This window comes from Scyliorhinus torazame, chromosome 9 (assembly GCF_047496885.1).
Source record: "Scyliorhinus torazame isolate Kashiwa2021f chromosome 9, sScyTor2.1, whole genome shotgun sequence".
In the NCBI taxonomy this organism is placed as follows: Eukaryota; Metazoa; Chordata; class Chondrichthyes; order Carcharhiniformes; family Scyliorhinidae; genus Scyliorhinus; species Scyliorhinus torazame.
The window spans coordinates 147,576,907-147,604,451 of NC_092715.1; the positions used below are offsets into that span (position 1 = coordinate 147,576,907).

The 27,545-nt window shown below is 48.2% G+C and overlaps 1 protein-coding gene across 2 annotated transcripts in view; it reads left to right on the forward strand.

Moving 5' to 3' along the window:
• pcsk5b (proprotein convertase subtilisin/kexin type 5b) overlaps window positions 1-27,545 on the forward strand; it is a 602,404-nt gene that overhangs the window by 494,212 nt on the left and 80,647 nt on the right. The gene's annotated exons all lie outside the window — the stretch shown is intronic.

Sequence of the window (27,545 nt, forward strand, 5' to 3'; positions counted from 1 at the left end):
CAGATGGCGGAGGACTTCAAACGATGGGACATGTTGCCGCTCTCGCTAGCAGGTAGAGTGCAGTCGGTCAAAATGGTGGTCCTCCCGAGGTTTCTTTTTGTGTTCCAGTGCCTTCCAATTGTAATCACCAAGGCCTTTTTTAAGAGGGTAGGCAGGAGTATTATGTGTTTTGTGTGGGCGAATAAGACCCCGAGGGTAAGGAGAGGGTTTCTGGAGCACAGTAGGAACCGAGGATGGTTGGCGCTGCCGAATCTGGGTGGCTACTACTGGGCAGCAAATGTGGCGATGATCCGTAAGTGGGTGATGGAGGGAGAGGGGGCGGCATGGAAGAGGTTGGAGATGGCGTCCTGCAAGGAAATGAGCCTGGGGGCGCTGGTGACGGCACCGCAGCCGCTCTCGCCGACAAGGTACACCACGAGTCCGGTGGTGGCGGCAACGCTAAAGATCTGGGGCCAGTGGAGACGGCACAGGGTGCAATGGGAGCCTCGGTGTGGTCCCCGATCAGGGGTAACCATCGGTTTGTCCCAGGGAGGATGGACAGGGGGTTTCAGAGCTGGCATCGAGCAGGGATTAGAAGAATGGGGGACCTGTTCATTGATGGGACGTTTGCGAGCCTAGGGGCTGTAGCGCACAATGACTTACGAGAGAGACGAGTAGAGATGAAGTCGATGAGGCTTTATTAAGCGAGACTTGTCCCCAGCAGTTCAGCAACAGAATGGAGCGGTGGGGAGAAGCTCGGGTTCTTATACTCCGCCTTCAGGGCGGAGCCAGGAGTCAACAGCCAACCAGGACCCGGGATCTGTCAGCCAATAGCATCACGGCTTCACAGTCCCACATGACCCCTAATACATACTACCACATTCACCCCTTGTTAAAAATGAACCCGGCGGGGTGGTGGTTCGCATGGTGGTAGGGGTTTACAAGGCTGGTCCTGGGAGGAAAATTTTGGGCATGTCATTACAGTTTTAGCCCTACACTGGGCTATGTACAAGGTTTGTGAAACTATTTACAATATTAGCAAGAGAAAAATTTTTTGTTACAGTCCAACAACATTCTTGGTGTCACGCCGATGCCACGAGTCGAGCGGGCAGTCTGGTCTTCCTCGTCGATCGCCTCAGCCCTGGTGGTGGTGCAGGTGCTTGTTCCGGCGTTGTCGTCTCTGGGAGCGTTTCGGTGTTTGTTCCTGTTTCACTCCTGGGCGGACACGGGAGGAGGACCGATCCTCCTGGGAAGGGGCCGGTGGCAGGGAGGGGATGATTGGTGTCGGGGGGGTGTGTGTGTTGCCGGTGGGCGCCAGGTCTCGCAGGGAGACCGTGTCCTGTCGGCCGTCGGGGTACGCCACGTAGGCGTACTGCGGGTTCGCGTGGAGGAGGTGAACCCTCTCAACCAACGGGTCCGACTTGTGCGCCCGCACATGTTTCCGGAGCAAGATGGGTCCTGGGGCCGCCAGCCAGGTCGGCAGCGACGTTCCGGAGGAGGACTTCCTGGGGAAGACAAGGAGGCGCTCATGCGGCATTTGGTTAGTGGTGGTACACAGCAGCGACCGGATGGAGTGGAGAGCGTCCGGGAGGACCTCCTGCCACCGAGAAACTGGGAGATCCCTGGACCGTAGGGCCAGTAGGACGGTCTTCCAGACCGTGCCGTTCTCTCTCTCTACTTGCCCGTTCCCCCGGGGGTTGTAGCTGGCCGTCCTGCTCGAGGCTATGCCCTTGCTGAGCAGGAACTGGCGCAGCTCGTCACTCATGAAGGAGGACCTCCTGTCGCTATGGATATATGCGGGGCAACTGAACAGTGTGAATATTGTGCCAAGGGCTTTAATGACTGTGGCCGCTGTCATGTCGGGGCAGGGGATGGCGAAGGGGAAATGGGACTACCCGTCCACCATGTTCAGGAAGTATGTGTTGCGGTCGGGGGAGGGGAGGGGCCCTTTGAAATCCAAACTGAGGCGTTCAAAGGGGCGGGAAGCCTTGATCAGGTGCGCTCTATCCGGCCTGAAAAAGTGCGGTTTGCACTCCGCGCAGATGTGACAGTTCCTGGTGACTGTACGGACCTCCTCCACAGAGTAGGGGAGGTTGCGGGACTTTATAAAATGGTAGAACCGAGTGACCCCCGGGTGGCAGAGGTCCTCGTGGAGGGCTTGGAGACGGTCTATTTGTGCGTTGGCACATGTGCCGCGGGATAGGGCATCGGACGGCTCATTCAGCTTTCCGGGACGGTACAAGATCTTGTAGTTGAAGGTGGAGAGCTCGATCCTCCACCTTAAGATCTTGTCATTTTTAATTTTGCCCCGCTGTGCATTATCGAACATGAAGGCTACCGACCGTTGGTCGGTGAGGAGAGTGAATCTCCTGCCGGCCAGGTAATGCCTCCAATGTCGCACAGCTTCCACTATGGCTTGGGCTTCCTTTTCCACTGAGGAGTGGCGGATTTCTGAGGCGTGGAGGGTTCGGGAGAAAAAGGCCACGGGTCTGCCCGCTTGGTTAAGGGTGGCTGCCAGAGCTACGTCGGAGGCGTCGCTCTCGACCTGGAAGGGGAGGGACTCGTCGATGGCGCGCATCATGGCCTTTGCGATATCCGCTTTGATGCGGCTGAAGGCCTGGCGAGCCTCTGTCGACAGGGGGAAGGTAGTGGTCTGTATTAGCGGGCGGGCCTTGTCTGCATACTGGGGGACCCACTGGGCATAATATGAAAAGAACCCCAGGCAACGTTTCAGGGCTTTGGAGCAGTGGGGGAGGGGAAATTCCATGAGGGGGCGCATGCGTTCGGGGTCGGGGCCTATTATCCCATTGCGCACTACGTATCCCAGGATGGCCAACCGGTTTGTGCTAAAAACGCACTTTTCCTCGTTGTATGTGAGGTTCAAGGCGTTAGCGGTCTGGAGGAATTTTTGGAGGTTGGCGTCGTGGTCCTGCTGATCGTGGCCGCAGATGGTTACGTTGTCGAGATACGGGAACGTGGCCTGCAACCCGTGCTGGTCAACCATTCGATCCATCTCCCGTTGGAAGACCGAGACCCCGTTCGTGACACCAAATGGGACCCTTAGGAAGTGGTATAGATGCCCGTCTGCCTCGAAGGCTGTGTACTTGCGGTCACCTGGGCGGATGGGGAGCTGGTGGTAGGTGGACTTGAGGTCCACGGTGGAGAAAACCTTATACTGGGCAATCCGATTTACCATGTCGGATATGCGGGGGAGAGGGTACGCATCTAGCTGTGTGTACCTGTTGATGGTCTGGCTATAGTCTATGACCATCCGTTGCTTTTCCCCGGTCTTTACTACTACCACCTGGGCTCTCCAGGGACTGTTGCTGGCCTGGATTATGCCTTCCTTCAGCAACCGCTGGACTTAAGACCGAATAAATATCCGGTCCAGGGCGCTGTACCGTCTGCTCCTAGTGGCGACGGGTTTGCAATCCGGGGTGAGGTTTGCAAACAAGGACAGTGGTTCAACCTTGAGAGTTGCGAGGCCGCAGATAGTGAGTGGGGGTATTGGGCCGCCGAATTGAAATGTTAGGCTCTGCAGGTTACACTGGAAATCGAATCCCAGTAATGTGGGCGCGCAGAGTTGGGGAAGGACGTAGAGCCTGTAGTTTTTAAACTCCCTCCCATGCACCGTTAGGTTCGCGATGCAGAACCCTTTGATCTCTACGGAGTGGGATCCTGCAGCTAGGGAATCTTTTGCGTACTTGGATGGATGGTCAGAAAACAGCGTCTTACCGTGTCGGGGTGAATGAAACTTTCGGTGCTCCCGGAGTCGATCAGGCATGATGTCTCGTGTCCGTTGATCAGCACCGTTGTTGTCGTCTCGAGCGTCCGGGGCCGTGATTGATCCAGCGTCACCGAAGCCAGTCGTGGTCATAGTGTCTCGGTGTCTTCTTCGGACCCCGTGGAGCCGTCGCTGCTGGGGTCCTTTGTTGTCATCCAAGATGGCAGCGTCCATGAATCGCACGCGGCCGGGGGTGGACAGAATGGCCGCCCCCATGGATCGCACGTGGTCGGGGGTGGACAAAATGGCTGCCCCTATGAATCGCACGTGGCTGGGGAGTCACAAGATGGCGGCACCCATTCTCCCCTCGTGGTGCCCGGGACCCAAAATGGCGGCGCCCGCGGGTCGCACATGGGGCGCTGGGGGGGTTGGGGAGCATTTGGGATGCACTGGGCTCGTTCTTCTATGGGGATTGCGACCCCCCGAGACCGGCACACAGCCGCGTAATGGCCCTTCTTGTCGCAGCTTTTGCAAATAGCTGCGCGGGCCGGGCAGCGCTGCCGGGGGTGTTTCGCTTGCACGCAGAAATAGCAGCGGGCCCCCCCGGGATGATCTGGCGCTTTAACCGCGCAAGCCTGTGAGGGGGGGGGGGGTTTGTCGCGACGGGGGTCCACGGAGCCCAAGGGGCTGCCGCGCGGTCGGGGCCGTAGGTGCGGGCGTTTTGCGAGGCCACATCTAGGGAAGCTGCAAGGGCCCGTGCCTCTGAGAGTCCTAGCGACTCTCTTTCTAAAAGTCTTTGGTGGATTTGGGGAGAGTTCATACCTGCCACAAACACATCGCGAATTAGCATGTCCGTGTGTTCAATCGCGTTCACCGGCGGGCAGCTGCAGCCCCGTCCCAAAATTAGCAGCGCGGCGTAGAATTCCTCTCACGATTCTCCGGGACTTTGCCATCTCGTTGCGAGTTGGTAGCGTGCATAGACCTGGTTCACGGGGCGAACGTAGATGCTCTTCAGTGCTGCGAGCGCCGTCGGGAAATCCACTGTGTCTTCTATGAGAGGGTAAATTTCCGGGCTTACCCTCAAATGCAGGACCTGCATTTTCTGGTCTTCTGTGATCCGGCCGGGGGCCGTTCGGAGGTAGCCTTCAAAACAAGCTTGCCAGTGTTTAAAAACTGCTGCCGAGTTCGCTGCGTGGGGGCTGATCCGCAGGCATTCCGGGGCGATCCGGAGCTCCATAGTCCTTTAAGCTCGCTTAATAAATTGTAGCGCACAATGACTTACGAGAGAGACGAGTAGAGATGAAGTCGATGAGGCTTTATTAAGCGAGACTTGTCCCCAGCAGTTCAGCAACAGAATGGAGCGGCGGGGAGAAGCTCGGGTTCTTATACTCCGCCTTCAGGGCGGAGCCAGGAGTCAACAGCCAACCAGGACCCGGTATCTGTCAGCCAATAGCATCACGGCTTCACAGTCCCACATGACCCCTAATACATACTACCACAGGGGCACTGGAGGAGAAGTTTGGGCTACCCCCGGGAAATGCTTTCAGATACATGCAGGTGAGGGCGTTTGTGAGGCGACAGGTGAGGGAATTCCCGTTGCTCCCGGCACAGGAGATTCAAGACAGGGTGATCTTGGGTGTACGGGTCGGAGAGGGCAAGGTGTCGGTGATATACCAGGAGATGAAAGAAGAGGGGGAGGCATTGGTAGAGGAGCTGAAGGGTAAATGGGAGGAGGAGCTGGGGGAGGAGATTGCGTAGGGGCTATGGGCTGATGCCCTAAGTAGGGTTAATTCCTCTTCTCTATGTGCCAGGTTTAACCTGGTACAATTTAAGGTGGTTCTTAGAGCGCACATGACGGGGGCGAGGCTGAGTAAGTTCTTTGGGGTAGAGGACAGATGTGGGAGGTGCTCAGGAAGTCTGGCAAACCATGTCCATATGTTTTGGTCATGCCCGGCACTGGAGGGGTTCTGGAGGGGAGTGACGGGAACAGTATCTAAAGTGGTGAAAGTCCGGGTCAAGCCAAGCTGGGGGCTAGCACTATTTGGAGTAGTGGATGAGCTAGGAGTGCAGGAGGCGAAAGAGGCCGGCATTCTGGCCTTTGCGTCCCTAGTAGCCCGGCGAAGGGGGGGGGGGGGAAAAGGAGGGAGGGAGGGAGGGGGATTGGGGGTCTGTCTGGGGGGTATTTGAGCAAGAAAATACATGAAGAATCTGGAAAACTGACATGTACGGGAGGAATCCAATGTACAAAGCTCTGTAACATATCGTTTTACCATGTTCATGTCTTGCTATGTGCGCTTTCTTTCTTTTTGTTACAGGGGGGGTTTGTTTGTAAGGGTGAAAAATTGTGTTAAAATTTTTAATAAATATATTTTTTTTAAAAAGATGATTGAAGTTAAGAGAACAGAGACCAAGGTATTGTTCAGAAGAGTTCAAGGAAGAATAAAGAAAGTGTTCTGACTTAGAGACATTTGCAGTAACTAGACTTAAAGTAGGACAGCAGACTTCAGAGGTAAATGAAACATTTGATGTCATTTTACTAGTCTGGGAATTGACACCCAAGCAATTGTGAACGGTTGTACAAGACAAAGACACATAAATACTTAAAGGAGAGTTTGAAATTCTGGTCTGGATTTACTGTTAAAAGTGGAGATGGGCTTTGTTTAAGTGAGTCATTTGTAAAACCGGGACTGGACTTTGGAATGTAAACCGCTAACAACAAAAAACAAAGTAATGTACAGCACGGGAACAGGCCCTTCGGCCCTCCAAGCCCGTGCCGACCATGCTGCCCGACTAAACTACAATCTTCTACACTTCCTGGGTCCATATCCCTCTATTCCCATCCTATTCATGTATTTGTCAAGATGCCCCTTAAATGTCACTATCGTCCCTGCTTCCACCACCTCCTCCGGTAGCGAGTTCCAGGCACCCACTACCCTCTGTGTAAAAAACTTGCCTCGTACATCTACTCTAATCCTTGCCCCTCTCACCTTAAACCTATGCCCCCTTGTAATTGACGCCTCTACCCTGGGGAAAAGCCTCTGACTACCCACTCTGTCTATGCCCCTCATAATTTTGTAGACCTCTATCAGGTCGCCCCTCAACCTCCGTCATTCCAGTGAGAACAAACCGAGTTTATTCAACCGCTCCTCATAGCTAATGCCCTCCATACCAGGCAACATTCTGGTAAATCTCTTCTGCACCCTCTATAAAGCCTCCACATCCTTCTGGTAGTGTGGCGACCAGAATTGAACACTATACTCCAAGTGTGGCCGAACTAAGGTTCTATACAGCTGCAACATGACTTGCCAATTCTTATACTCAATGCCCCGGCCAATGAAGGCAAGCATGCCGTATGCCTTCTTGACTACCTTCTCCACCTGTGTTGCCCCTTTCAGTGACCTGTGGACCTGTACTCCTAGATCTCTTTGACTTTCAACACTCTTGAGGGCTCTACCATTCACTGTATATTCCCTACCTGCATTAGATCTTCCAAAATGCATTACCTCACATTTGTCCAGATTAAACTCCATCTGCCATCTCTCCGCCCAATTCTCCAAACAATCTAAATCCTGCTGTATCCTCTGACAGTCCTCATCGCTATCTGCAATTCCACCAACCTTTGTGTCGTCTGCAAACTTACTAATCAGACCAGTTACATTTTCCTCCAAATCATTTATATATACTACAAACAGCAAAGGTCCCAGCACTGATCCCTGTGGAACACCACTGGTCACAGCCCTCCAATTAGAAAAGCATCCTTCCATTGCTACTCTCTGCCTTCGATGACCTAGCCAGTTCTGTATCCACCTTGCCAGCTCACCCCTGATCCTGTGTGACTTCACCTTTTGTACTAGTCTACCATGAGGGACCTTGTCAAAGGCCTTACTGAAGTCCATATAGACAACATCCACTGCCCTACCTGCATCAATCATCTTTGTGACCTCCTCGAAAAACTCTATCAAGTCTCACTAATACGTCCATTTGCTTCCAAATGGGAGTAGATCCTGTCTCGAAGAATTCTCTCCAGTAATTTCCCTACTACTGAAGTAAGGCTCACCGGCCTGTAGTTCCCTGGATTATCCTTGCTACCCTTCTTAAACAGAGGAACAACATTGGCTATTCTCCAGTCCTCCGGGACATCACCTGAAGACAGTGAGGATCCAAAGATTTCTGTCAAGGCCTCAGCAATTTCCTCTCCAGCCTCCTTCAGTATTCTGGGATAGATCCCATCAGGCCCTGGGGACTTATCTACCTTAATATTTTTTAAGACGCCCAACACCTCATCTTTTTGGATCTCAATGTGAACCAGGCTATCTACACACCCTTCTCCAGTCTTAACATCTAACAATTCCTTCTCTTTGGTGAATACTGATGCAAAGTATTCATTTAGTACCTCACCCATTTCCTCTGGCTCCACACATAGATTCCCTTGCCTATCCTTCAGTGGGCCAACCCTTTCCCTGGCTACCCTCTTGCTTTTTATGTATGTGTAAAAAGCCTTGGGATTTTCCTTAACCCTATTTGCCAATGACTTTTCGTGACCCCTTCTAGCCCTCCTGGCTCCTTGCTTAAGTTCCTTCCTACTTTCCTTATATTCCACGCAGGCTTCGTCTGTTCCCAGCCTTTTAGCCCTAACAAATGCCTCCTTTTTCTTTTTGACGAGGCCTACAATATCTCTCGTTATCCAAGGTTCCTGAAAATTGCCATATTTATCCTTCTTCCTCACAGGAACATGCCGGTCCTGAATTCCTTTCAACTGACACTTGAAAGCCTCCCACATGTCAGATGTTGATTTGCCCTCAAACATCCGCCCTCAATCTAGGTTCTTCAGTTCCCGCCTAATATTGTTACAACTAGCCTTCCCCCAATTTAGCACATTCATCCTAGGACCACTCTTATCCTTGTCCACCAGCACTTTAAAACTTACTGAATTGTGGTCACTGTTCCCGAAATGCTCCCCTCCTGAAACTTCTACCACCTGGCCGGGCTCATTCCCCAATACCAGGTCCAGTACCCCCCCTTCCCTAGTTGGACTGTCTACATATTGTTTTAAGAAGCCCTCCTGGATGCTCCTTACAAACTCTGCCCCGTCTAAGCCCCTGGCACTAAGTGAGTCCCAGTCAATATTGGGGAAGTTAAAGTCTCCCATCACCACAACCCTGTTGTTTTTACTCTTTTCCAAAATCTGTCTACCTATCTGCTCCTCTATCTCCCGCTGGCTGTTGGTAGGCCTGTAGTAAACCCCCAACATTGTGACTGCACCCTTCTTATTCCTGATCTCTACCCATATAGCCTCACTGCCCTCTGAGGTGTCCTCCCGTAGTCCAGCTGTGATATTCTCCCTAACCAGTAGCGCAACTCCGCCACCCCTTTTACATCCCCCTCTATCCCGCCTGTAACATCTAAATCCTGGAACGTTTAGCTGCCAATCCTGCCCTTCCCTCAACCAGGTCTCTGTAATGGCAACAACATCATAGTTCCAAGCACTAATCCAAGCTCTAAATTCATCTGCCTTGCCTGTTATACTTCTTGCATTAAAACATATGCACTTCAGGCCACGTGACCCGCTGTGTTCAGCAACTTCTCCCTGTCTGCTCTGCCTCAGAGCCACACTGTCCCTATTCCCTAGTTCTCCCTCAATGCTCTCACCTTCTGACCTATTGCTCCCGTGCCCACCCCCCTGCCATACTAGTTTAAACCCTCCCGTGTGACACTAGCAAACCTCGCGGCCAGGATATTTATGCCTCTCCGGTTTAGATGCAACCCGTCCTTCTTATATAGGACACACCTGCCCTGGAAGAGCTTCCAGTGTTCCAGATAACGGAAACCCTCCCTCCTACACCAGCTGTTTAGCCACGTGTTTGGCTGCTCTATCTTCCTATTTCTAGCCTCACTGGCACGTGGCACAGGGAGTAATGCCAAGATTACAACCCTAGAGGTTGTGTCTTTTAACTTTCTGCCTAGCTCCCTGAACTCCTGCTGCAGGACCTCATGCCCCTTCCTGCCTATGTCGTTAGTACCAATATGTACAACGACCTCTGCCTGTTTGCCCTCCCCCTTCAGGATGCCCTCTACCCGTTCGGAGACATCCTGGACCCTGGCACCAGGGAGGCAACATACCATCCTGGAGTCTCTTTCACGTCCACAGAAGCACCTATCTGTGCCCCTGACTATCGAATCCCCTATTACTATTGCTCTTCTGCGCTTTGACCCTCCCTTCTGAACATCAGAGCCAGCCGTGGTGCCACTGCTCTGGCTGCTGCTGCTTTCCCCTGATAGGCTATCCCCCCCCGACAGTATCCAAAGGGGTATACCTGTTCGAGAGGGGGACAACCACAGGGGATTCCTGCACTGACTGCCTGCCCTTTCTGGTGGTCACCCATTTCTCTGCCTGCACCTTGGGTGTGACCACATTTATATAACTGCAATCTATGATGCTTTCCGCCACCTGCATGCTCCTAAGTGCATCCAATTGCTGCTCCAACCGAACCATGCGGTCTGTGAGGAGCTCCAGTTGGGTGCACTTTCTGCAGATGAAGCCATCCGGGACGCTGGAAGCCTCGCGGACCTGCCACATCTCACAGTCAGAGCACTGCACCCCTCTAACTAACATTGCGTCAATTAATTAGTAAATTAAAATTAAAAGTTAAAAACATTTTTTTAAAAGTTACTGTTAACTATCTGTTTCCTAGCACTAGATTTCTACTATAAATGTGAAAGCTAAATATAGAACTCTCTGATCTCTGGCTTAGATACCCCTCTAAATTATAATCAAGTAATTATGTTTGATTAGTTACCAATGCTTAATTATTTTAATTTAGTGTAGATTCCCAACCAGCCACTCAGGTCACAGCTTTTCTGTGATGTCACTTCAGTTCTCCCCCCCCCCCCCCCCCCACGCACAATTTGAAAAGGTAATAAAAGTAAAAATGAGTAAAAATCACTTACTTACCTTCTGAGGGCCTTAGATGTTCTCAGGTTCTCTCCCTGTCAGAGACTGCTCCTCCTCCTCTGAACGGCTCCCGAAACTAGGCCGCGATCTTTTTAAATCTCCACTCCGACTCGCAGCTCCCGCTCTTTTTAAATCTCCGCTCCGACTCTCAGCTCCCGCGCTTTTTAAATCTCTTTTTAAATTTTAAAAAGAGAGAGCTTTTTTTTTTTGGAAAAATATTTTATTGAGGCATTTATATTATAAATTTTAACAGAAAAAGCAACCACACACCAAGAAAAACAAAACCCAGCCAAACATGGCTTACATAAACAACACTCCAACAACAATTCCCCACCAACCTACACCCACCTTAGCCAACTCCCCATGCCTCCCCTTTTTAAATCCCCCCCACTGACAGCTTAGTCCTGTCCAAAGAAGTCAATACACAGCTGCCACCTGCAGACAAACCCTAGCATTGAGCCCCTCAGGGCGAATTTCATCTTCTCAAGCCTGAGAAACCCAGCCATGTCACTAACCCATACCCCCGACTTCAGGATACCTGAGTCCATCCATGCGAGCAAGATCCGTCTCCGGGCCACCAGGAAGGCAAAGGCCAAGACATCGGCCTCTCTCACCCCCTGGACCCCCGGGTCTTCTGACACACCAAAAATCGTCACCTCTGGACTCAGAACCACCCTTCCCTTCAGTACCTCCGACATGGCGTCGGTAAACCCCTGCCAGAATCCCCCAAGCTTCGGACATGCCCAAAACATATGGACATGATTCACAGGCCCACCCATCCAGACCTATCCTCCACCCCTTCAAAAAACCTGCTCATCCGAGCCACAGTTATACGTGCCCTGTGGACCACCTTGAATTGTATAAGGCTTGGCCTGGCACACAATGAGGATGTATTGACTCGCCTCAGGGCATCCAACTCCCAACCAAGTTCTGCCTTCCACTTCCGCTTAACCTCACCTGCCTGGGCTCCCTTTCATTCCATAAGCACTTTATAGATCTCCGATACCTTCCCCTCCCCTACTCCCATTATTGACACAATCTTACCCTGTAGCCCCTGGGGCGGCAGGTTGGGAAAGGTCGATACCTGCCTCTGCACAAAGTCCCTCACCTGCAAATACCGGAACTCATTCCCACCGGGCAGCTCAAACTCCTCCTCCAACTCTTCCAAGCACGGAAAGCTCCCATCTATAAACAGATCCCCAAACTGCTCAATCCCCGCCCGCTGCCACCCCCGAAACCCCACATCCAGCTCCTCCGGAGCAAACTGGTGGTTGCCACATATCGGTGCCCACACCGATGCCCCTTCCAGCCCCATATGCTGCTGCCACTGTCCCCACATCCTCAGGGCCGCCACCACTACCGGGCTTGTGGCGTACCTGGCCGGCGAGAATGGCAGAGGCACCGTTAACAGTGCCCCTAAACTCGTGTCCTTACATGAGGTTACCTCCATCTGCTCCCACACCTATTCCTCCCCCACTACCCATTTTCTGACCATCGCTATCTTCGTCGCCCAGGAGTAAGTTATAGCATTCAAGAGAGCCAGCACCCCCCCCAACTCGACCCTGCTCCAGCAACACCTTCTTCATCCGCGGGGCTTTACCCGCTCATACAAACGCTGAGATTACCTCATTCACTTTCCTGTGAAACGCCTTGGGAATGAAGATTGGGAGGCTCTGAAATATAAACAGGAACCTCTGGAGGATCGTCATTTTTACCGTCTGAACCCTCCCTGTCAATGACAACGGGACCGCATTCCACCTCCTAAAGTCCCCCTTCATCTGCTCCACCAACCGAGTCAGATTTAACTTATGCAGCTGTTTCCACCCCCGCACCACCTGAATGCCCACCCCCCCACCGGTACTATCCCCTGCCAGTCCCTGGCACTTTCAGCGCCATCACCAATGGCTCTATAGTCAGGACAAAAAGCAGTGGGGAGAGTGGACATCCATGCCTCATCCCCTGGTACAGCCTAAAATAGTCCGAGCTCACTCGGTTCGTCTGCACACTCACCACCGGTGCCTGGTACAGCAGCCGGACCTAATCCAATCCACAAAACCCTGCCCAAACCCAAACCGCCCCAGAACCTCCCACAGACAATCACACTCCACCCGATCGAAGGCCTTCTCCGCATCCATGGCGACCACCACCTCCACCTCTCAGCCCTCGGGGGCATCATTATCACATTTAGTAACCTCCTTATATTAGCTACCAGATGCCACCCCTTCATGAACCCCGTCTGGTCCTCCCCATCACCCCTGGCACACACCCCTGCCTTCTCCCCATAACCCCTGATCCCCTTATTAGTCAAGAACCTATCTATTTCTGTCTTAAAAACACTCAGTGATTTGGCCTCCACAGCCTTCTACGGCAAAGAGTTCCATAGATGCACCACCCTCTGGCTGAAGAAATTCCTCCTCATCTCTGTTTTAAAGGATTGTCCCTTTAATCTGAGATTGCGTCCTCTGGTTCTAATTTTTCCGACAAGTGGAAACATCCTCTCCACGTCCACTCTATCCTGGCCTCGCAGTATCCTGTAAGTTTCAATACGATCCCCCCTTATCCTTCTAAACTCCAACGAGTACAGACCCAGAGTCTCAATCGTTCCTCATACGACAAGCTCTTCATTCCAGGGATCATTCTTGTGAACCACTTCTGAACTCTTTCCAAGGCCAGCACATCCTTCCTTAGATACGGGGTCCAAAATTGCTCACAATACTCCAAATGGGGTCAGACCAGAGCCTTATATAGCCTCAGAAGTACATCCCTGGTCTTGTATTCTAGCCCCCTCGACATGAATGCTAACATTGCATTTGCCTTCCTAACTGCCGACTGAACCTACACGTTAACCTTAAGAGAATCTTGAACAAGGACTCCCAAGTCTCTTTGTGCTTCTGATTTCCTAAGCATTTCCCCATTTAGAAATAGTCTATGCCTCCAATCCTCCTTCCAAAATCATAACCTCACACTTTTCCACATTGTATTTCATCTGCCATGTCTTTGCCCACTCTCCTAGCCTGTCCAAATCCTTCTGCAGCCCACCTGCTTCCTCAATACTATCTGTCCCTCTACAAATCTTTGTGTCATCTACAAACTTAGCAACAGTGCCTTCAGTTCCTTCTTCCAGATCATTAATGCATATTGTGAAAGTTGTGGTCCCAGCACTGACCCCTGAGGCACACCACTAGTCATCGGCTGCCATCCTGAAAAAGACCCCTTTATCCCCACTCTCTGCCTTCTGCCAGTCAGTTAATCCTCTATCCATGCCAGTCAGTTAATCCTCTATCCATTACCCTTAACACCATGGGCTCTTAAGTTATTTAACAGTCTCCTATGTGGCACCTTGTCAAAGGTCTTTTGAAAATCTAAATAAATCACATCCACTGGTTCTACTTTGTCTAACTTCCTTGTTACCTCCTCAAAGAACTCGAACAGATTTGTCAGACATGGCCTCACCTTGACAAAGCCGTGCTGAGTCAGTCCTATTTTATCATGCACTTCCAAGTACTCCGCGATCTCCTCTTTAATAATGGACTCTAAAATCTTACCAGTGACCGAAGTCAGGTTAACTGGCTTATAATTTTCTGTCTTCTGCCCCCCCTACCTTCTTAAACAACGGTGTTACATTAGCCACTTTCCAGTCCTCTGGGACCCTTCCTGCCTCCAGTGATTCCTGAAAGATCACCACCAATGCCTCCATGATCTCCTCAGCTATCTCTTTTGGAACCCTGGGGTGTAGTCCATCTGGTCCAGATGATTTATCCACCTTCAGACCTTTCAGTTTCCCCAGAACCTTCTATTGCCACTACACTCACCTCTGCCCCCGATTCTCCTGGAGTTCTGGCATCCCACTGGTATCGTCCACCATAAAGACTGATGCAAAGTAACTATTCAGTTCCTCTGCCATTTCTTTGTTTCGTATTATTACTTCTCAGCCACATTTTCCAGTGGTCCACTATCTATTTTTGCCTCTCTCTTATCTTTTATATATTGAAAAAAACTCTTCATATCTTCCTTTATATTACTAGCTAGCTTGAGCTCATATTTCATCTTCTCCCCCTTATTGCTTTTTTAGTTGTCCTCTGCTCGCTGTTAAAGGATTCCCAATCCTCTGGCGTCGCAGTAATACTCGCCAGTTTGTGTGCTTTTACTTTTTCTTTTATGCTGCCCTTGACTTCCCTCGTCAGCCATAGATGCCTTGTCCTCCCCTTAGCACGTTTCCTCCTCCTTGGGATGAATTTCTGTTGTGTGCCCGAATAACCCCAAAAAACTCCTCCCATTGCTGTTCCACTGTTTTCCCTGCTAGGCTCCTTTTCCAATCAACTCTGGCCAGCTCCTCCTTCATGTCTTTGTAGTTACCCTTGTTTAATTATAATACAGTTACATCTGATTGCAGCTTCTCCCTCTCAAACTGCAGAGTAAATTCTATCATATTGTGGTCACTGCTCCCTCAGGGTTCCTTCACCTCAATTCTCGAATCAAGTCTGCCTCATTACACATCACCAAATCCAGAATTGCCTGTTCCCTAGTAGGCTCTATCACAAGCTGCTCTAAAAAAAAATCTCTTAGACATTCCACAAATTCCTTTTCTTGGGATCCACTACCAACCTGATTTTTCCAGTCCACCTGCATATTTAAGTCCCCCATGATTATTGTAATATTACCTTTTTCATGTGCCTTTTCTATCTCCTGATGTATTTACTGCCCAAATCCTGACTACTGCTAGAAGGTCTGTACATAACTCGCATCAGGGTCTTTTTACCTGTGCGACTCCTCAACTCTTCCCACAGAGATTCTGTGCCTTCTGATCCTATATCGCTCTTTGGTATCGATTTTACTTCATTCCTTACTCACAATGCAACCCCGCCCCCTTGCCCATCTGCCTGTCCTTTTGATAGGACACATATCCTTGTATATTAAGATGCCAGTCCTGATCCCCTCACAGCCACGTCTCTGTGATACCCACAATATCGTACCGGCCAATTTCAATGTGCGCAACACGCTCATTTACCTTGTTCCATATACTGCGCACAATACCCTCAGTCCTGCATTGCCCACCTACCTTCTCATACCTGTTACCTTTTTTGCTCTGCCTGAGGGTGATGTTATTCTCTTATTTTTGTCCTCTATTTCCCCTTCAGTTATTACACCTTCTAAGCTAACACTCTGGTTCCCACCCTCCTGCCATACTAGTTTAAATCCTCCCGAGTTAATCTAGCAATCCTCCCAGCCAGGATATTGGTGCCCCTCCAGTTGAGATGCAACCCGTCCTTCCTGTACAGGTCCCACCTGCCCCGGAAGAGATACCTGTGGTCCAGAAATCTGAAATCCTCCCTCCTACATGACCAGTTTCGCCACGTGTTTAGCTGCACTATCCTATTTCTGTGCTTCAGGGAAGGATAGACGTTTTCAACAGGATCACATTGTTAACTTTGTAGGTCAGCCATGGTTAATCATCTACCTCAGACAGTTGGGTGGGTTAGATTGGACCATGATGGAGTAAATATTTGTAGTGTGTGGGAAGATGGTTTCTGTAGTCTTTGCTGTTTTATTTATCATAAAAATATTTTAAAAGATAGAGTAGATTAGATAATGACATTGAGGGTTGGTTACTCTACATCTAAACATGGCACAGAGCCATTGCCACTCACTTGCTGCTACATTGCACATTTTGGCCGCAGTGTTAGCTACTGTGCAGTAGTAACCACGGAATGGCAGCAGATCAGATTATATATTTAGTAACATTGAAACTGAGAAATATGATGTGATTTATTTTTTTATAAATTCTACTTCTCAGGCCTTTTGCTTTCAAAGATCTGAAACTATTCCTCCTTTATGGTTTCTATGTGCATACATTGTTTGGTTTAGCATCCTGAGCATTACTGTAAGGTAAAACTTAATAGAAGTATCCAGTAAAAGCAGGAAATAGTGATCGATTTAGTAACTCAAGATGTAACTTTACTGAATTAAATTTTTTAAATAATCCACTGAAGTTGCCTGTCTCTCACTGGAGTACTGTGCAGTTTTGGTTTCCTTATTTGGGGAGGAATGTATTTGCATTAGAGGCAATTCAGAGGAGGTTCACTAGATTGATTCCAGAGATGAAGGGTCTGTATTATGAGGAGAGATTGAACAGTTTACGCTTGTATTCTCTCAAGAAGAATGAGAGGAGATCTAATTGAGATATATAATGTTATGGGCGAGGCATTTTCAGAACCCCAAAATGTATCATGGAGTTCAACCAACCTCCCCTTTTAATGTATTTGTTGCTTTTCCGAGCACACGGCTTGTTCCCTAGGTGTGGGACACATTATGGACACGTGGGTTTTTAAACACAAAACAATGTTTATTCCATGAACTCAACTTAATATCTTAAATAAACATTGGATCTCTTAACACCCCTTACTTCAAAGATAACTCCGAAAATATGACAACAGTAAATAATTTCTCAAAATGTCCCTTCAAACTTCCAAGAGACTTAACACCTTTAAACAGAATCACATCAGGTTAAAGGCTTTACTATTATGAGTTTAAATCACCCAAATGATCCTGAGATAGTCTTTGCTGGCAGAGCTCACAGCAAATCCAGCTCACTGCAAAATACAGACACCCCCAAACTCTTTTCTTCCAAACTGCAGCTCTCTGGAAACACACAGACACACACAAGCTGCTTTTTCAAACTGCAACTTCAAAATGGCTGCCCTGAGCTCAGCTCCACCCACTCTCTGATATCACTGTTTTCTTAAAGGTACATTGCTTAAACATCCATGTCTTAAAGGTACTCTCACATAACACCTCCCCCCAGGGAGAAAAAACCCCATCAACTGCAAGATGGTTTCGTTTTTCACTTTTGCACCATCCACTAAGAAATGCACAGTCAATATACATTTTCATTTAAAGAAAACAACACACTCAAACAGGTATAATAATATAGTCCATTTTTCTTCATTCTTCTTCCTCCAACCAAAATCCTTCTTGATTGACAGTCTCTTTGAACAAAGTCTCTGCACGATCCATCTATTCCTCTACTCCTCGGCATTCCTCTTTAGAATCAGATATTTTAGTTCAATCTGACCACAGAGCCCCTTGCAATTCTCCAATACAGGAACATTGGTGATCACAGCTTTCAGGCAGTCAAATGCCTGTTGAAAGTCCGCTGTCCATTGAAATTTTTGAATTTCATTAGCAAGTCCATCAGTGGAGTAATCACGCCACAAAACATTTGCACAAATGTTCGATCAAATCTACTCATGCTAAGAAACTGCATTATTTCCCTTCGTCTTGAGGGTATCAGAAACTCCGCAAGGAAAGTGATTTGGGCTTCTCCAAATTCACTTTCGGCTAGGTTCCTCACCAAACTTGCCACCTGAAGTCGACCGAAGAACTCCATACGATGTTGAAAATGTTCTTTCCATGTCTGGAAGTTGAAAATAAAAGCAGATTGTCCCACTTTCTCAATGCAATCCTTCAAACGTGGGATAGGGTAAGAGTCCGTTCTTGTAACTGCATTCACCTTTCGATAGCACGAAACGACATAGGGTCAGATGATGTGGAGTCTGTGTGGGTAGAGATGAGGAACCACAAAGGCAAAAAAACCATAATGGGAGTTATGTACAGGCCTCCTAACAGTGGTCAGGACCGGGGGCACAAAATGCACCACGAAATAGAAAGTGCATGTCAGAAAGGCAAGGTCAGAGTGATCATGGGGGACTTCAATATGCTGGTGGACTGGGTAAATAATGCTGCCAGTGGACCCAAGGAAAGGGAATTCATTGAATGCTTACAGGAGGGCTTTTTGGAACAGCTTGTGAGCCCACGAGGGAACAGGCCATTCTGGACTTAGTGTTATGTAATGAGCCAGACTTGATTAAAGATCTTAAAGTAAGGGAGCACTTAGGAGGCAGTGATCATAATATGGTCGAATTCAATCTCCAATTTGAAAGAAAGAAGGTAGAATCAGATGTAAAGGTGTTACAGTTAAATAAAGGTAACTACAGGGGCATGAGGGAGGAACTGATGAAAATCAATTGGGAGCAGAGCCTAGTGGGAAAGACAGTAGAACAGCAATGGCAGGAGTTTCTGGGAGTAATTGAGGACACAGTACAGAGGTTCATCCCAAAGAAAATAAAGGTTATTAGAGGGGGGATTAGGCAGCCATGGCTGACAAAGGAAGTTAGGGAATGCATCAAAGCAAAAGAGAAAGCCTATAATGTGGCAAAGAGTAGTGGGAAGTCAGAAGATTGGGAAGACTACAAAAACAAACAGAGGATAACAAAGAGAGAAATAAGGAAAGAGAGGATCAAATTTGAAGGTCGGCTAGCCAGTAACATTAGGAATGATAGTAAAAGTTTCTTTAAATACATTAAAAACAAATGGGAGGCAAAAGTTGACATTGGGCCGCTCCAAAATGACACTGGTAATTCTGTGATGGGAGACAAGGAAATAGCTGAGGAACTGAATAAGTACTTTGCGTCAGTCTTCACAGTAGAAGACATGAGTAATATCCCAACAATTCCGGAGAGTCAGTGGGCAGAGTTGAACAAAGGAGAAAGTGCTAGAGAAACTAAGAGGTCTAAAAATTGATAAATCCCCGGGCGTTAGGCATGATCTTTCAAAAGTCACTGGAGTCAGGGAAAGTCCCAGAGGATTGGAAAATCGCTGTTGTAACCCCCCTGTTCAAGAAGGGAACAAGGAAAAAGATGGAAAATTATAGGCCAATTAGCCTAACCTCGGTTGTTGGCAAGATTCTAGAATCCATTGTTAAGGATGAGATTTCTAAATTCTTGGAAGTGCAGGGTCGGATTAGAACAAGTCAGCATGGATTTAGTAAGGGGAGGTCATGCCTGACAAACCTGTTAGAGTTCTTTGAAGAGATAACAAATAGGTTATACCAAGGAGAGCCAATGGATGTTATCTTTCTTGACTTCCAAAAGGCCTTTGATAAGGTGCCTCACGGGAGACTGCTGAGTAAAATAAGGGCCCATGGTATTCGAGGCAAGGTACTAACATGGATTGATGATTGGCTGTCAGGCAGAAGGCAGAGAGTTGGGATAAAAGGTTCTTTTTCGGAATGGCAACCGGTGACGAGTGGTGTCCCGCAGGGTTCAGTGTTGGGGCCACAGCTGTTCTCTTTATATATTAACGATCTAGATGACGGGACTGGGGGCATTCTGGCTAAGTTTGCCGATGATACAAAGATAGGTGGAGGGGCAGGTAGTATGGAGGAGGTGGGGAGGCTGCAGAAAGATTTAGACAGTTTAGGAGAGTGGTCCAAGAAATGGCTGATGAAATTCAACGTGGGCAAGTGCGAGGTCTTGCACTTTGGAAAAAAGAATAGAGGCATGGATTATTTTCTAAACGGTGACAAAATTCATAATGCTGAAGTGCAAAGGGACTTGGGAGTTCTAGTCCAGGACTCTCTAAAGGTAAACTTGCAGGTTGAGTCCGTAATTAAGAAAGCAAATGCAATGTTGTCATTCATCTCAAGAGGCTTGGAATATAAAAGCAGGGATGTACTTCTGAAGCTTTATAAAGCATTAGTTAGGCCCCATTTAGAATACTGTGAGCAATTTGGGGCCCCACACCTCAGGAAGGACATACTGGCACTGGAGCGGGTCCAGCGGAGATTCACACGGATGATCCCAGGAATGGTAGGCCTAACATACGATGAACGTCTGAGGATCCTGGGATTATATTCATTGGAGTTTAGGAGGTTGAGGGGAGATCTAATAGAAACTTACAAGATAATGGATGGCTTAGATAGGGTGGATGTAGGGAAGTTGTTTCCATTAGCAGGGGAGACTAGGACCCGGGGGCACAGCCTTAGAATAAAAGGGAGTCACTTTTGAACAGAGATGAGGAGAAATTTCTTCAGCCAGAGAGTGCTGGGTCTGTGGAATTCATTGCCAGAGGGCGGTGGAGGCCGGGACATTGAGTGTCTTTAAGACAGAAGTTGATAAATTCTTGATTTCTCAAGGAATTAAGGGCTATGGAGAGAGAGCGGGTAAATGGAGTTGAAATCAGCCATGATTGAATGGTGGAGTGGACTCGATGGGCCGAATGGCCTTACTTCCACTCCTATGTCTTATGGTCTTATGGTCTTATGGATAGTCCACACACAACCGTCGGGTACTGTCTGGTTTAGGTACCATCACTATGGGTGAGCTCCATTGGCTGCAACCCACTTCAATTATGCCATTTTTAAGCATACTCTCAATCTCTCTGTTAACCTGTGCCAATTTTAAAGGATTAAGTCTGTCTGGATGTTGTTTGATAGGAACAGCATTTCCCACATCTATATCATGTATAGCCATTTTAGTACTTCCCAATTTATCTCTACAAACTTGCCCATGTGATATTAATAACTCTTTCAGGTTAGTTCGTTTTTCCTCTGGAAGGTAACTTAACAATTCATCCCAATTTTTAAGAACATCCTCATTTTCCAATTTAATTTGAGGTATGTCAAATTCACAGTCATCTAGATTTGGTTTGTCACTTTGAGTTAGAATCATTAAAACCTCCTTATTTTCTCCTTCCCTTTCAAAGTACCTTTTAAGCATATTCACATGACACACTCGGTGAATCTTTCTTCTATCTGGTGTTTTTACCACATAATTCACCTCACTTAATTTCCTTTCAATCTGATACAGTCCACAAAACCTAGCTTTTAAAGGCTCACCTTCCACTGGTAACAACACGAAAACTTTATCCCCACTGGCAAAACTACAAACTTTGGATTTCTTGTCCGCTACCTGTTTCATCACATTGTGTGCAACTTTCAAATGTTGTCTAGCCAATTCCCCTGCTCTATTTAATCATTTCCTAAAATTTGACATGTAATCCAATAGTGTAATTTCTGATTTCTCACCCACCAATTTTTCCTGAATCAATTTATGTGGTCCTCTTACCTCATGACCAAAAATTAGTTCAAAAGGACTAAATTTGGTAGACTCATTAGGTGCATCCCTAATTGCAAACAATACGAATGCATTTCCTTTATCCCAATCCTCTGGATAATCTTGACAATACGCCCTCAACATTGTCTTTAATGTCTGATGCCATCTTTCTAATGCTCCCTGCGATTCTGGATGGTACGCAGTTGATTTAAATTGTTTTATTCCTAAACTATCCATAACTTCTTTGAATAACTTTGAAGTAAAATTTGATTGATCCTTGATCCGATTGAATTTCTGTGGGTAGTCCATATCTAGTAAAGAATTTAAGTAGCTCCTCCACAATCCTCAGTTTTGCACTGAGTGCTGAATTTGGTGCATTTGAGTGCTATAGTGAGAGTTTGGTGACTGAGAGAGTTAGATGAGGAGGGAGTAAGGTGCTCCTTTCATTTTGTTTCCTACATTTCCGCAAAGAGTGAGAAGAGAGCCAGGAGTTTACAGAGAGTGCAGCTGACTGGGAGCAGAGTCGGAGGGCGGAAATCCAGTTGGTCCACAGGGCAGCTATATTCTGTAAGGTAAAAGGGGATGGAGGCTAGGCCAGTTGCGTGCTCCTCCTGTAGGATGTGGGTGGTGAGGGATACCGCCGGTGTCCCCGCTGACTATACCTGCGGGAAGTGCACCCAACTCCAGCTCCTCAAAGACCGTGTTAGGGAACTGGAGCTGGAGCTGGATGAACTTCGGATCATCCGGGAGGCAGAGGGGGTGAGAGAGAAGAGTTATAGGGAGGTAACCACACCCAAGATACTGGACAAGAATAGCTGGGTTACAGTCAGGGGGAAAAAATCAAACAGGCAGACAGTGCAGGGATCCCTCGTGGCCATTCCCCTTCAAAGCAAGTATACCGTTTTGGATGCTGTTGGGGGGGATGACCTACTGGGGGAAGGCCCTAGCGGCCAGGTCTCTGGCACTGAGTCTGGCTCTGCGGCTCAGAAGGGAAGGGGGGGAGAATAGAAAAGCAATAGTAATAGGAGATTCAATGGTTAGGGGAATAGGTAGGAGATTCTGTGGTCGCGAGCGAGACTCCCGGAAGGTATGTTGCCTCCCGGGTGCCAGGGCCAGGGATGTCTCGGATCGTGTCTTCGGGATCCTTAAGGGGGAGGGGGAGCAGCCAGAAGTTGTGGTGCAGATTGATACCACCGACATAGGTAGGAAAAGGGGTGTGGAGGTAATAAACAAGTTTAGGGAGTTAGGCTGGAAGTTAAAAGCCAGGACAGACAGAGTTGTCATCTCTGGTTTGTTGCCGGTGCCACGTGATAGCGAGGCTAGGAATAGGGAGAGAGTGCAGCTGAACACGTGGCTGCAGGAATGGTGTAGGAGGGAGGGTTTCAGGTATTTGGATAATTGGAGCGCATTCTGGGGAAGGTGGGACCTGTACAAGCAAGACTGGTTGCATCTGAACCAGAAGGGCACCAATATCCTGGGAGGGAGGCTTTCTAGTACTCTTCGGGTGGGTTTAAACTAATTTGGCAGGGGAATGGGAACCGGATTTGTAGTCCAGCAACTAAGGTAGCCGATATTCAGGACGCCAAAGCATGTAGTGAGGCAGTGGGGAAGGGAACACTGACAAAGGAGAGTACTTGCAGGCACGGAGATGGGTTGAAGTGTGTATACTTCAACGCAAGAAGCATTAGGAATAAGGTGGGTGAACTTCAGGCATGGATCGGTACTTGGGACTACGATGTGGTGGCCATCACGGAAACTTGGATAGAAGAGGGGCAGAAATGGTTGTTGGAGGTCCCTGGTTATAGATGTTTCAATAATATTAGGGAGGGTGGTAAAAGAGGTGGGGGGGTGGCATTGTTAATTAGAGATAGTATAACAGCTGCAGAAAGGCAGTTCGAGGAGTATCAGCTTACTGAGGTAGTATGGGTTGAAGTCAGAAATAGGAAGGGAGCAGTCACCTTGTTAGGAGTTTTCTATAGGCCCCCCAATAGTAGCAGAGATGTGGAGGAACAGATTGGGAAACAGATTTTGGAAAGGTGCAGAAGTCACAGGGTAGTAGTCATGGGTGACTTTAACTTCCCAAACATTGAGTGGAAACTCTTTAGATCAAATAGTTTGGATGGGGTGGTGTTTGTGCAGTGTGTCCAGGAAGCTTTTCTAACACAGTATGTAGATTGTCCGACCAGAGGAGGGGCAATATTGGATTTAGTACTTGGTAATGAACCAGGGCAAGTGATAGATTTGTTAGTGGGGGAGCATTTTGGAGATAGTGACCACAATTCTGTGACTTTCACTTTAGTAATGGAGAGGGATAGGTACGTGCAACAGGGCAAGGTTTACAATTGGGGGAAGGGTAAATGCGATGTTGTCAGACAAGAATTGAAGTGCATAAGTTGGGAACATAGGCTGTCAGGGAAGGACACAAGTGAAATGTGGAACTTGTTCAAGGAACAGGTATTACATGTCCTTGATATGTATGTCCCTGTCAGGCAGGGAAGAGATGGTCGAGTGAGGGAACCATGGTTGCCAAGAGAGGTTGAATGTCTTGTTAAGAGGAAAAAATGAGACTTATGTAAGGCTGAGGAAACAAGGTTCAGACAGGGCGTTGGAGGGATACAAGATAGCCAGGATCTTGATCAGGCTGTACAATCTTTTGCACCTCCTTCGCTTCACTTGGGCTTTCCTTTACCACTTTATCAAACCCTATTGTCTTATCCTGTTTTACCACATCAGCCTTCCCAGTGCTTTTCTTCAACCACCAACACTGTGACTTTACATGACCTAGTTTATTACAGTGAAAACATTTGAAACTTTTCATTTCTTTTCCACCCTCCTGTATTTCTTTTTAATCTGAGGTACACTCTCTTTATTGTCTCCCATCAGATCACCTTTACCTTTATCACTTGAGTATTTCTCATGTCCCCAGTTTCTATCCCTCACCGGCTGAAACTGATGTCGGAAACCAAGCTTTGATTTATGAACTAATTCATAATCATCTGCCATTTCCACTGTTGATCTCGCAGTTTTAACCCTCTGCTCTCCCACATGAGTTCTCATTACATCAGGAATTGAATTTTAAACTCCTCCAAAAGTATAATATCTCTGAGAGCTTCATACCTTTGGTCTATTTTCAAAGCCCTTATCCACCTATCAAAATTACTCTGTTTGATCCTTTCAAACTCCATGTATGTTTGACCAAATTCTTTCCTTAAATTTCTAAACCTTTGTCTGTAAGCTTCAGGCACTAGCTCATATCCACGTAAGGTGGATTTCTTCACTTCCTAATACGTTCCAGATACCTCCTCCGGTAGTGATGCAAACACTGCACTAGCCCTACCTACCAGCTTTGTTTGAATCAGTAATACCCACATGTCCTGTGGTCATTGCATTTGTTTAGCTACCTTCTCAAATGAAATGAAAAAGGCTTCTACCTCCTTCTTGTCAAACCTTGGCAATGCTTGGACATATTTAAATAGATCCCTACCACGTCTTCGACTATGACGCCTCTGTCTCATTATCCTCATCCATCTCCTCCAACTGTACGTGTCCCTTTGCGTCTGCCAATTTTAACTGATTTTCATGTTTCAGAGCCATTTTCCGAAGTTCAAACTCTCTCTCTTTTTCCCTTTCCTTTCTATATCTTTCTTTGTTTCTTTCTTCTCTCTCCTTTTCTTTTTCCTCTCTATCTCTTTCTCTTTCTCTTTCTGCTCTCTCCCTTTCGTATTCAAGATGCTTTAATGCTTTCTCATGTTTGATTTGTTTAATTTGCAACTGAATTTTTGCCATTTCCCATGATTCAAACTCTATCTCAGGCAACTTTAAATGCTTAACAACCACCATAATTACCTCATCTTTTCGCATTTTGTCAGGTAATGTTAACTGCGATGTTTTTGCCAGACCCAACAGTCGGCTATTCATCTCTGTCCGTAAAGTACTGCGTGTGACAGTCTCCACCCCCAAAAACATCTGAGCCTCTGAAAGAGCCATTGTCCACAACATACTCCCCACTTAAACTAAAATACCACACCGGAAAAGCAACAATCCTTCACTGTCTTTAAGTTCACAAAAGCCAATCCAATAGATAGACTTTTATCCCTCTAGAGCCCCCAATTGTTATGGGCGAGGCGTTTTCAGAACCCCAAAATGTATCATGGAGTTCAACCAATCTCCCCCTTTAATGTATTTGTTGCTTTTCCGAGCAAACGGTTTGTTCCCTAGGAGTGGGATTACAATTATGGACACGTGGGTTTTTAAACACAAAATAATGATTATTCTATGAACTCAACTTAACATCTTAAATAAACATTGGATCTCTTAACACCCCTTACTTCAAAGATAACTCAGAAAATATTACAACAGTAAATAATTCCTCAAAATGTTCCTTCAAACTTCCAAGAGACTTAACACCTTGTGGTATTATCAGGTATTGCAGTACCCGAGAGGCTGAAGACCATTGGTTAAACCTAGGAGTTTACCATTGGCTGTTTTGTATGTAGCTCCGCCCTGACAGGTGGGGTATAAGAACCGGTGCCGTCCCAGCAGCCCTCATTCTGTACCGAAGATGTTGGGGAACAGTTCTAGTCTATTAAAGCCTTCAGTTATGTTACTACCTCGTTTTAATAGTAATTGATCGTGCATCAATTTAATAGACTACTACTTAAGCTGAAAGGATGGATCTCCGAATCAAGCCGGAGTGTCTGCAACTCAGCACCCATGCGGAGAACTCAGCGGCTATCTTCAAGCACTGGCTGGCGTGCTTTAAAGGCTACCTCAAGACGGCCGGAGGCACACCCTCGGGGGAGCAGAAACTGCATCTCCTGCACTCAAGGGTAAGCCCTGGGATCTACACCCTCATCGAGGAGGCGGTGGAATTTGATGCAGCGATCAAACTGTTAAAAGGACATTATATCCGCCCTGTAAAGCAGGTCTACGCACGTCACCTGCTTGCAACAAGACGGCAAAGCCCCGGGGAATCGTTGGAGGAGTTCTACCACACGCTACTGGTGCTGGGCAGAAACTGTGGCTGCCCGCAAGTTTCGGGGAGCGAGCACATGGAACTCCTAATCCGGGGTGCCTTCGTAGCAGGTATGAGCTCCTCCGAGATCCGCCAGCGGCTCTTAGAAAAAGACACCCTGGGACTTAGAGAGGCACGGGCCCTGGCAGGGTCCATGGACATTGCCTCCAGAAATGCGCAATCCTATGTGCCCGACCGCGCGGCGGCTCCCTGGGCATCGTGGCATCCCGCAGCGGCAGCCCCAGAGACTTTCCCCGTGTCCCTGCAGGCCTGCTCTGTAAGACGGCCCGCTAACTCCATTGGGCCCGCTGTTTCTTCTGCGGGCAGGCCAAGCACCTCCACCAGCGCTGTCCGGCCTGCACCTCCACCTGCAAAGGGTGCGGCAAGAAGGGCCATTTTGTAGGTGTCTGCCAGGCACGAGCGGTGGCCGCTGTCTCCAGCGGCGACTCCGGACTGCCGCAGAAATCTTCTCTTCGGGCCCCAGGCGGTCAGCATTCACCGCCACCCCCCTATCCTAGGGCCACGTGCGGCCCACGGACGCGGCCATCTTGTTCGTCGGACACCACGCTGGACGGATGGGCGCCGCCATTTTGTCCATCCCCGACCACCATGTGCGACCCATGGGAGACGCCATCTTGGATGGGGCCCCAGGACCTCAGCACGGCCGACTACACGCTCTCCGATCAAAACCCGCAACTACTTCATCTGACCTCGGTGACTCTGGACAAAAATCGACCTCGGACACTCTCAACAGCCACGACGACGGTCTTCATCAACAGCCACGAGATGTCCTGCCTGATCGACTCTGGGAGCACGGAGAGCATTATACACCCCGACATGGCTGTTCACTTGTTACCCACCCTGTGAACCAAAGAATCTCCCTGGCCTCCGGTTCACACTCAGTGGAGATAAAGGGGTTCTGCCTAGCAAACCTCACGGTCCAAGGCAGGAAATTCAACAATTTTTGCCTTTATGTCATAGAAT